Below are 11,757 nucleotides of genomic sequence, written 5' to 3' on the forward strand. Positions count from 1 at the left end.
GTGAAACTTATTTCTGATCTGTAAATTCAGTTAACAGAGATAAAACATATTTTTGATTGAGCAGTTATGAAACACTCTTTTTGTAGAAAATGCAAGTGGAGATTCGGAGCGCTAAGAGGGTAATAGTGGAAAAAGGAATGTCTTCAAATATAAACTACACAGAATCATTCGGTGAAACTTCTTTCTGATCTGTGCATTCAGCTAACAGAGTTAAACCATACTTTTGATTGAGCAGATCTGAACACTCTTTCTGTAGAAAATGCAACTGGACATTTAGAGCGCTAAGAGCGTAGTAGTGGAAAAAGGAATATATTCAAATATAAACTACACAGAAGCATTCTGTGAAACTTCTTTCTGATCTGAGCATTCAGCTAACAGAGTTAAACCATACTTTTGATTGAGCAGTTTTGAAACACTCTGTCTGTAGAAAATGCAACTGGACATTCGTAGCGCTAAGTGGGTAATAGTGGAAAAAAGAATATGTTCAAATATAAACTACACAGAAGCATTGTATGAAACTCCTTTCTGTTCTGTGCATTCAAATAACAGAGTTGAACCTTACTTTTGATTGAGCCGTTCTGAAACACTCTTTCTGTAGAAACTGCAATTGGACATTCTGAGTGCTAAGAGGCCTATATTGGGAAAAAGAATGTCTACAAATAAAAACTACACAGAAGAATTGTGTGAAACTTCTTTCTGTTCTGTTTGTTCAACTAAAAGATTTGAACCTTAGTTTTGATTGAGCCGTTCTGAAACACTCTTTCTGTAGAAAATGCAAGTGGAGATTCGGAGCGCTAAGAGGGTAATAGTGGAAAAAGGAATGTCTCCAAATATAAACTACACAGAATCATTCTGTGAAACTTCTTTCTGATCTGTGCATTCAGCTAACAGAGTTAAACCATACTTTTGATTGAGCAGATCTGAACACTCTTTCTGTAGAAAATGCAACTGGACATTTGGAGCGCTAAGAGAGTAGTAGTGGAAAAAGGAATATATTCAAATATAAACTACACAGAAGCATTCTGTGAAACTTCTTTCTGATCTGAGCATTCAGCTAACAGAGTTAAACCATACTTTTGATTGAACAGTTTTGAAACACTCTGTCTGTAGAAAATGCAACTGGACATTCGTAGCGCTAAGTGGGTAATAGTGGAAAAAAGAATATGTTCAAATATAAACTACACAGAAGCATTGTATGAAACTTCTTTCTGTTCTGTGCATTCAACTAACAGAGTTGAACCTTACTTCTGATTGAGCCTTTCTGAAACACTCTTTCTGTAGAAACTGCAATTGGACATTCTGAGCGCTAAGAGGCCTCTATTGGGAAAAATAATATCTTCAAATAAAAACTACACAGAAGCATTGTGTGAAACTTATTTCTGATATGTTCATTAAGCTAACAGAGTTAAACCATACTTTTGATTGCGCAGTTCTGAACACTCTTTCTGTAGAAAATGCAAGTGGACATTCGGAGCGCTAAGAGGGTAATAGTGGAAAAAGGAATATATTCAAATATAAACTACACAGTAGCATTCTGTGAAAATTCTTTCTGTTCTGTGCATTCAACTAACAGAGTTGAACCTTACTTTTGATTGAGCCGTTCTGAAACACTCTTTCTGTAGAAACTGCAATTGGACATGCTAAGCGCTAAGAGGCCTACATTGGGAAAAAGAATATCTTCAAATAAAAACTACACAGATGCATTCTGTGAAACTTATTTCTGATCTGTAAATTCAGTTAACAGAGATAAAACATATTTTTGGTTGAGCAGTTATGAAACACTCTTTTTGTAGAAAATGCAAGTGGAGATTCGGAGCGCTAAGTGGGTAATAGTGGAAAAAGGAATGTCTTCAAATATAAACTACACAGAATCATTCGGTGAAACTTCTTTCTGATCTGTGCATTCAGCTAACAGAGTTAAACCATACTTTTGATTGAGCAGATCTGAACACTCTTTCTGTAGAAAATGCAACTGGACATTTGGAGCGCTAAGAGCGTCGTAGTGGAAAAAGGAATATATTCAAATATAAACTACACAGAAGCATTCTGTGAAACTTCTTTCTGATCTGAGCATTCAGCTAACAGAGTTAAACCATACTTTTGATTGAGCAGTTTTGAAACACTCTGTCTGTAGAAAATGCAACTGGACTTTCTTAGCGCTAAGTGGGTAATAGTGGAAAAAAGAATATGTTCAAATATAAACTACACAGAAGCATTGTATGAAACTTCTTTCTGTTCTGTGCATTCAACTAACAGAGTTGAACCTGACTTTTGATTGAGCCTTTCTGAAACACTCTTTCTGTAGAAACTGCAATTGGACATTCTGAGCGCTAAGAGGCCTATATTGGGAAAAATAATATCTTCAAATAAAAACTACACAGAAGCATTGTGTGAAACTTATTTCTGATATGTTCATTAAGCTAACAGAGTTAAACCATACTTTTGATTGCGCAGTTCTGAACACTCTTTCTGTAGAAAATGCAAGTGGACATTCGGAGCGCTAAGAGGGTAATAGTGGAAAAAGGAATATATTCAAATATAAACTACACAGTAGCATTCTGTAAAAATTCTTTCTGTTCTGTGCATTCAACTAACAGAGTTGAACCTTACTTTTGATTGAGCCGTTCTGAAACACTCTTTCTGTAGAAACTGCAATTGGACATGCTAAGCGCTAAGAGGGCTACATTGGGAAAAAGAATATCTTCAAATAAAAACTACACAGATGCATTCTGTGAAACTTATTTCTGATCTGTAAATTCAGTTAACAGAGATAAAACATATTTTTGATTGAGCAGTTATGAAACACTCTTTTTGTAGAAAATGCAAGTGGAGATTCGGAGCGCTAAGAGGGTAATAGTGGAAAAAGGAATGTCTTCAAATATAAACTACACAGAATCATTCGGTGAAACTTCTTTCTGATCTGTGCATTCAGCTAACAGAGTTAAACCATACTTTTGATTGCGCAGTTCTGAACACTCTTTCTGTAGAAAATGCAAATGGACATTCGGAGCGCAAAGAGGGTAATAGCGGAAAAAGGAATATATTCAAATATAAACTACACAGTAGCATTCTGTAAAAATTCTTTCTGTTCTGTGCATTCAACTAACAGAGTTGAACCTTACTATTGATTGAGCCGTTCTGAAACACTCTTTCTGTAGAAACTGCAATTGGACATGCTAAGCGCTAAGAGGGCTACATTGGGAAAAAGAATATCTTCAAATAAAAACTACACAGATGCATTCTGTGAAACTTATTTCTGATCTGTAAATTCAGTTAACAGAGATAAAACATATTTTTGATTGAGCAGTTATGAAACACTCTTTTTGTAGAAAATGCAAGTGGAGATTCGGAGCGCTAAGAGGGTAATAGTGGAAAAAGGAATGTCTTCAAATATAAACTACACAGAATCATTCGGTGAAACTTCTTTCTGATCTGTGCATTCAGCTAACAGAGTTAAACCATACTTTTGATTGAGCAGATCTGAACACTCTTTCTGTAGAAAATGCAACTGGACATTTGGAGCGCTAAGAGAGTAGTAGTGGAAAAAGGAATATATTCAAATATAAACTACACAGAAGCATTCTGTGAAACTTCTTTCTGATCTGAGCATTCAGCTAACAGAGTTAAACCATACTTTTGATTGAACAGTTTTGAAACACTCTGTCTGTAGAAAATGCAACTGGACATTCGTAGCGCTAAGTGGGTAATAGTGGAAAAAAGAATATGTTCAAATATAAACTACACAGAAGCATTGTATGAAACTTCTTTCTGTTCTGTGCATTCAACTAACAGAGTTGAACCTTACTTCTGATTGAGCCTTTCTGAAACACTCTTTCTGTAGAAACTGCAATTGGACATTCTGAGCGCTAAGAGGCCTCTATTGGGAAAAATAATATCTTCAAATAAAAACTACACAGAAGCATTGTGTGAAACTTATTTCTGATATGTTCATTAAGCTAACAGAGTTAAACCATACTTTTGATTGCGCAGTTCTGAACACTCTTTCTGTAGAAAATGCAAGTGGACATTCGGAGCGCTAAGAGGGTAATAGTGGAAAAAGGAATATATTCAAATATAAACTACACAGTAGCATTCTGTGAAAATTCTTTCTGTTCTGTGCATTCAACTAACAGAGTTGAACCTTACTTTTCATTGAGCCGTTCTGAAACACTCTTTCTGTAGAAACTGCAATTGGACATGCTAAGCGCTTTGAGGCCTACATTGGGAAAAAGAATATCTTCAAATAAAAACTACACAGATGCATTCTGTGAAACTTATTTCTGATCTGTAAATTCAGTTAACAGAGATAAAACATATTTTTGGTTGAGCAGTTATGAAACACTCTTTTTGTAGAAAATGCAAGTGGAGATTCGGAGCGCTAAGTGGGTAATAGTGGAAAAAGGAATGTCTTCAAATATAAACTACACAGAATCATTCGGTGAAACTTCTTTCTGATCTGTGCATTCAGCTAACAGAGTTAAACCATACTTTTGATTGAGCAGATCTGAACACTCTTTCTGTAGAAAATGCAACTGGACATTTAGAGCGCTAAGAGCGTAGTAGTGGAAAAAGGAATATATTCAAATATAAACTACACAGAAGCATTCTGTGAAACTTATTTCTGATCTGTAAATTCAGTTAACAGAGTTAAACCATACTTTTGATTGAGCAGTTTTGAAACACTCTGTCTGTAGAAAATGCAACTGGACATTCGTAGCGCTAAGTGGGTAATAGTGGAAAAAAGAATATGTTCAAATATAAACTACACAGAAGCATTGTATGAAACTTCTTTCTGTTCTGTGCATTCAACTAACAGAGTTGAACCTGACTTTTGATTGAGCCTTTCTGAAACACTCTTTCTGTAGAAACTGCAATTGGACATTCTGAGCGCTAAGAGGCCTATATTGGGAAAAATAATATCTTCAAATAAAAACTACACAGAAGCATTGTGTGAAACTTATTTCTGATATGTTCATTAAGCTAACAGAGTTAAACCATACTTTTGATTGCGCAGTTCTGAACACTCTTTCTGTAGAAAATGCAAGTGGACATTCGGAGCGCTAAGAGGGTAATAGTGGAAAAAGGAATATATTCAAATATAAACTACACAGTAGCATTCTGTAAAAATTCTTTCTGTTCTGTGCATTCAACTAACAGAGTTGAACCTTACTTTTGATTGAGCCGTTCTGAAACACTCTTTCTGTAGAAACTGCAATTGGACATGCTAAGCGCTAAGAGGGCTACATTGGGAAAAAGAATATCTTCAAATAAAAACTACACAGATGCATTCTGTGAAACTTATTTCTGATCTGTAAATTCAGTTAACAGAGATAAAACATATTTTTGATTGAGCAGTTATGAAACACTCTTTTTGTAGAAAATGCAAGTGGAGATTCGGAGCGCTAAGAGGGTAATAGTGGAAAAAGGAATGTCTTCAAATATAAACTACACAGAATCATTCGGTGAAACTTCTTTCTGATCTGTGCATTCAGCTAACAGAGTTAAACCATACTTTTGATTGCGCAGTTCTGAACACTCTTTCTGTAGAAAATGCAAATGGACATTCGGAGCGCAAAGAGGGTAATAGCGGAAAAAGGAATATATTCAAATATAAACTACACAGTAGCATTCTGTAAAAATTCTTTCTGTTCTGTGCATTCAACTAACAGAGTTGAACCTTACTATTGATTGAGCCGTTCTGAAACACTCTTTCTGTAGAAACTGCAATTGGACATGCTAAGCGCTAAGAGGGCTACATTGGGAAAAAGAATATCTTCAAATAAAAACTACACAGATGCATTCTGTGAAACTTATTTCTGATATGTAAATTCAGTTAACAGAGATAAAACATATTTTTGATTGAGCAGTTATGAAACACTCTTTTTGTAGAAAATGCAAGTGGAGATTCGGAGCGCTAAGAGGGTAATAGTGGAAAAAGGAATGTCTTCAAATATAAACTACACAGAATCATTCGGTGAAACTTCTTTCTGATCTGTGCATTCAGCTAACAGAGTTAAACCATACTTTTGATTGAGCAGATCTGAACACTCTTTCTGTAGAAAATGCAACTGGACATTTGGAGCGCTAAGAGAGTAGTAGTGGAAAAAGGAATATATTCAAATATAAACTACACAGAAGCATTCTGTGAAACTTCTTTCTGATCTGAGCATTCAGCTAACAGAGTTAAACCATACTTTTGATTGAACAGTTTTGAAACACTCTGTCTGTAGAAAATGCAACTGGACATTCGTAGCGCTAAGTGGGTAATAGTGGAAAAAAGAATATGTTCAAATATAAACTACACAGAAGCATTGTATGAAACTTCTTTCTGTTCTGTGCATTCAACTAACAGAGTTGAACCTTACTTCTGATTGAGCCTTTCTGAAACACTCTTTCTGTAGAAACTGCAATTGGACATTCTGAGCGCTAAGAGGCCTCTATTGGGAAAAATAATATCTTCAAATAAAAACTACACAGAAGCATTGTGTGAAACTTATTTCTGATATGTTCATTAAGCTAACAGAGTTAAACCATACTTTTGATTGCGCAGTTCTGAACACTCTTTCTGTAGAAAATGCAAGTGGACATTCGGAGCGCTAAGAGGGTAATAGTGGAAAAAGGAATATATTCAAATATAAACTACACAGTAGCATTCTGTGAAAATTCTTTCTGTTCTGTGCATTCAACTAACAGAGTTGAACCTTACTTTTCATTGAGCCGTTCTGAAACACTCTTTCTGTAGAAACTGCAATTGGACATGCTAAGCGCTTTGAGGCCTACATTGGGAAAAAGAATATCTTCAAATAAAAACTACACAGATGCATTCTGTGAAACTTATTTCTGATCTGTAAATTCAGTTAACAGAGATAAAACATATTTTTGGTTGAGCAGTTATGAAACACTCTTTTTGTAGAAAATGCAAGTGGAGATTCGGAGCGCTAAGTGGGTAATAGTGGAAAAAGGAATGTCTTCAAATATAAACTACACAGAATCATTCGGTGAAACTTCTTTCTGATCTGTGCATTCAGCTAACAGAGTTAAACCATACTTTTGATTGAGCAGATCTGAACACTCTTTCTGTAGAAAATGCAACTGGACATTTAGAGCGCTAAGAGCGTAGTAGTGGAAAAAGGAATATATTCAAATATAAACTACACAGAAGCATTCTGTGAAACTTATTTCTGATCTGTAAATTCAGTTAACAGAGTTAAACCATACTTTTGATTGAGCAGTTTTGAAACACTCTGTCTGTAGAAAATGCAACTGGACATTCGTAGCGCTAAGTGGGTAATAGTGGAAAAAAGAATATGTTCAAATATAAACTACACAGAAGCATTGTATGAAACTTCTTTCTGTTCTGTGCATTCAACTAACAGAGTTGCACCTGACTTTTGATTGAGCCTTTCTGAAACACTCTTTCTGTAGAAACTGCAATTGGACATTCTGAGCGCTAAGAGGCCTATATTGGGAAAAATAATATCTTCAAATAAAAACTACACAGAAGAATTGTGTGAAACTTATTTCTGATATGTTCATTAAGCTAACAGAGTTAAACCATACTTTTGATTGCGCAGTTCTGAACACTCTTTCTGTAGAAAATGCAAGTGGACATTCGGAGCGCTAAGAGGGTAATAGTGGAAAAAGGAATATATTCAAATATAAACTACACAGTAGCATTCTGTAAAAATTATTTCTGTTCTGTGCATTCAACTAACAGAGTTGAACCTTACTTTTGATTGAGCCGTTCTGAAACACTCTTTCTGTAGAAACTGCAATTGGACATGCTAAGCGCTAAGAGGGCTACATTGGGAAAAACAATATCTTCAAATAAAAACTACACAGATGCATTCTGTGAAACTTATTTCTGATCTGTAAATTCAGTTAACAGAGATAAAACATATTTTTGATTGAGCAGTTATGAAACACTCTTTTTGTAGAAAATGCAAGTGGAGATTCGGAGCGCTAAGAGGGTAATAGTGGAAAAAGGAATGTCTTCAAATATAAACTACACAGAATCATTCGGTGAAACTTCTTTCTGATCTGTGCATTCAGCTAACAGAGTTAAACCATACTTTTGATTGCGCAGTTCTGAACACTCTTTCTGTAGAAAATGCAAATGGACATTTAGAGCGTTAAGAGCGTAGTAGTGGAAAAAGGAATATATTCAAATATAAACTACACAGAAGCATTCTGTGAAACTTCTTTCTGATCTGAGCATTCAGCTAACAGAGTTAAACCATACTTTTGATTGAGCAGTTTTGAAACACTCTGTCTGTAGAAAATGCAACTGGACATTCGTAGCGCTAAATGGGTAATAGTGGAAAAAAGAATATGTTCAAATATAAACTACACAGAAGCATTGTATGAAACTTCTTTCTGTTCTGTGCATTCAACTAACAGAGTTGAACCTTACTTTTGATTGAGCCGTTCTGAAACACTCTTTCTGTAGAAACTGCAATTGGACATTCTGAGCGCTAAGAGGCCTATATTGGGAAAAAGAATGTCTACAAATAAAAACTACACAGAAGAATTGTGTGAAACTTCTTTCTGTTCTGTTTGTTCAACTAAAAGAGTTGAACCTTAGTTTTGATTGAGCCGTTCTGAAACACTCTTTCTGTAGAAAATGCAAGTGGAGATTCGGAGCGCTAAGAGGGTAATAGTGGAAAAAGGAATGTCTCCAAATATAAACTACACAGTATCATTCTGTGAAACTTCTTTCTGATCTGTGCATTCAGCTAACAGAGTTAAACCATACTTTTGATTCAGCAGATCTGAACACTCTTTCTGTAGAAATTGCAACTGGACATTTGGAGCGCTAAGAGAGTAGTAGTGGAAAAAGGAATATATTCAAATATAAACTACACAGAAGCATTCTGTGAAACTTCTTTCTGATCTGAGCATTCAGCTAACAGAGTTAAACCATACTTTTGATTGAGCAGTTTTGAAACACTCTGTCTGTAGAAAATGCAACTGGACATTCGTAGCGCTAAGTGGGTAATAGTGGAAAAAAGAATATGTTCAAATATAAACTACACAGAAGCATTGTATGAAACTTCTTTCTGTTCTGTGCATTCAACTAACAGAGTTGAACCTGACTTTTGATTGAGCCTTTCTGAAACACTCTTTCTGTAGAAACTGCAATTGGACATTCTGAGCGCTAAGAGGCCTATATTGGGAAAAATAATATCTTCAAATAAAAACTACACAGAAGCATTGTGTGAAACTTATTTCTGATATGTTCATTAAGCTAACAGAGTTAAACCATACTTTTGATTGCGCAGTTCTGAACACTCTTTCTGTAGAAAATGCAAGTGGACATTCGGAGCGCTAAGAGGGTAATAGTGGAAAAAGGAATATATTCAAATATAAACTACACAGTAGCATTCTGTAAAAATTCTTTCTGTTCTGTGCATTCAACTAACAGAGTTGAACCTTACTTTTGATTGAGCCGTTCTGAAACACTCTTTCTGTAGAAACTGCAATTGGACATGCTAAGCGCTAAGAGGGCTACATTGGGAAAAAGAATATCTTCAAATAAAAACTACACAGATGCATTCTGTGAAACTTATTTCTGATCTGTAAATTCAGTTAACAGAGATAAAACATATTTTTGATTGAGCAGTTATGAAACACTCTTTTTGTAGAAAATGCAAGTGGAGATTCGGAGCGCTAAGAGGGTAATAGTGGAAAAAGGAATGTCTTCAAATATAAACTACACAGAATCATTCGGTGAAACTTCTTTCTGATCTGTGCATTCAGCTAACAGAGTTAAACCATACTTTTGATTGCGCAGTTCTGAACACTCTTTCTGTAGAAAATGCAAATGGACATTCGGAGCGCAAAGAGGGTAATAGCGGAAAAAGGAATATATTCAAATATAAACTACACAGTAGCATTCTGTAAAAATTCTTTCTGTTCTGTGCATTCAACTAACAGAGTTGAACCTTACTATTGATTGAGCCGTTCTGAAACACTCTTTCTGTAGAAACTGCAATTGGACATGCTAAGCGCTAAGAGGGCTACATTGGGAAAAAGAATATCTTCAAATAAAAACTACACAGATGCATTCTGTGAAACTTATTTCTGATCTGTAAATTCAGTTAACAGAGATAAAACATATTTTTGATTGAGCAGTTATGAAACACTCTTTTTGTAGAAAATGCAAGTGGAGATTCGGAGCGCTAAGAGGGTAATAGTGGAAAAAGGAATGTCTTCAAATATAAACTACACAGAAACATTCGGTGAAACTTTTTTCTGATCTGTGCATTCAGCTAACAGAGTTAAACCATACTTTTGATTGAGCAGATCTGAACACTCTTTCTGTAGAAAATGCAACTGGACATTTAGAGCGCTAAGAGGGTAGTAGTGGAAAAAGGAATATATTCAAATATAAACTACACAGAAGCATTCTGTGAAACTTCTTTCTGATCTGAGCATTCAGCTAACAGAGTTAAACCATACTTTTGATTGAGCAGTTTTGAAACACTCTGTCTGTAGAAAATGCAACTGCACATTCGTAGCGCTAAGTGGGTAATAGTGGAAAAAAGAATATGTTCAAATATAAACTACACAGAAGCATTGTATGAAACGCCTTTCTGTTCTGTGCATTCAACTAACAGAGTTGAACCTTACTTTTGATTGAGCCGTTCTGAAACACTCTTTCTGTAGAAACTGCAAATGGACATTCTGAGTGCTAAGAGGCCTATATTGGGAAAAAGAATGTCTACAAATAAAAACTACACAGAAGAATTGTGTGAAACTTCTTTCTGTTCTGTTTGTTCAACTAAAAGAGTTGAACCTTAGTTTTGATTGAGCCGTTCTGAAACACTCTTTCTGTAGAAAATGCAATTGGAGATTCGGAGCGCTAAGAGGGTAATAGTGGAAAAAGGAATGTCTCCAAATATAAACTACACAGAATCATTCTGTGAAACTTCTTTCTGATCTGTGCATTCAGCTAACAGAGTTAAACCATACTTTTGATTGAGCAGATCTGAACACTCTTTCTGTAGAAAATGCAACTGGACATTTGGAGCGCTAAGAGAGTAGTAGTGGAAAAAGGAATATATTCAAATATAAACTACACAGAAGCATTCTGTGAACCTTCTTTCTGATCTGAGCATTCAGCTAACAGAGTTAAACCATACTTTTGATTGAGCAGTTTTGAAACACTCTGTCTGTAGAAAATGCAACTGGACATTCGTAGCGCTAAGTGGGTAATAGTGGAAAAAAGAATATGTTCAAATATAAACTACACAGAAGCATTGTATGAAACTTCTTTCTGTTCTGTGCATTCAACTAACAGAGTTGAACCTGACTTTTGATTGAGCCTTTCTGAAACACTCTTTCTGTAGAAACTGCAATTGGACATTCTGAGCGCTAAGACGCCTATATTGGGAAAAATAATATCTTCAAATAAAAACTACACAGAAGCATTGTGTGAAACTTATTTCTGATATGTTCATTAAGCTAACAGAGGTAAACCATACTTTTGATTGCGCAGTTCTGAACACTCTTTCTGTAGAAAATGCAAGTGGACATTCGGAGCGCTAAGAGGGTAATAGCGGAAAAAGGAATATATTCAAATATAAACTACACAGTAGCATTCTGTAAAAATTCTTTCTGTTCTGTGCATTCAACTAACAGAGTTGAACCTTACTTTTGATTGAGCCGTTCTGAAACACTCTTTCTGTAGAAACTGCAATTGGACATGCTAAGCGCTAAGAGGGCTACATTGGGAAAAAGAATATCTTCAAATAA

Source organism: Symphalangus syndactylus, chromosome 6 (genome assembly GCF_028878055.3).
Source record: "Symphalangus syndactylus isolate Jambi chromosome 6, NHGRI_mSymSyn1-v2.1_pri, whole genome shotgun sequence".
Classification (NCBI taxonomy): Eukaryota; Metazoa; Chordata; class Mammalia; order Primates; family Hylobatidae; genus Symphalangus; species Symphalangus syndactylus.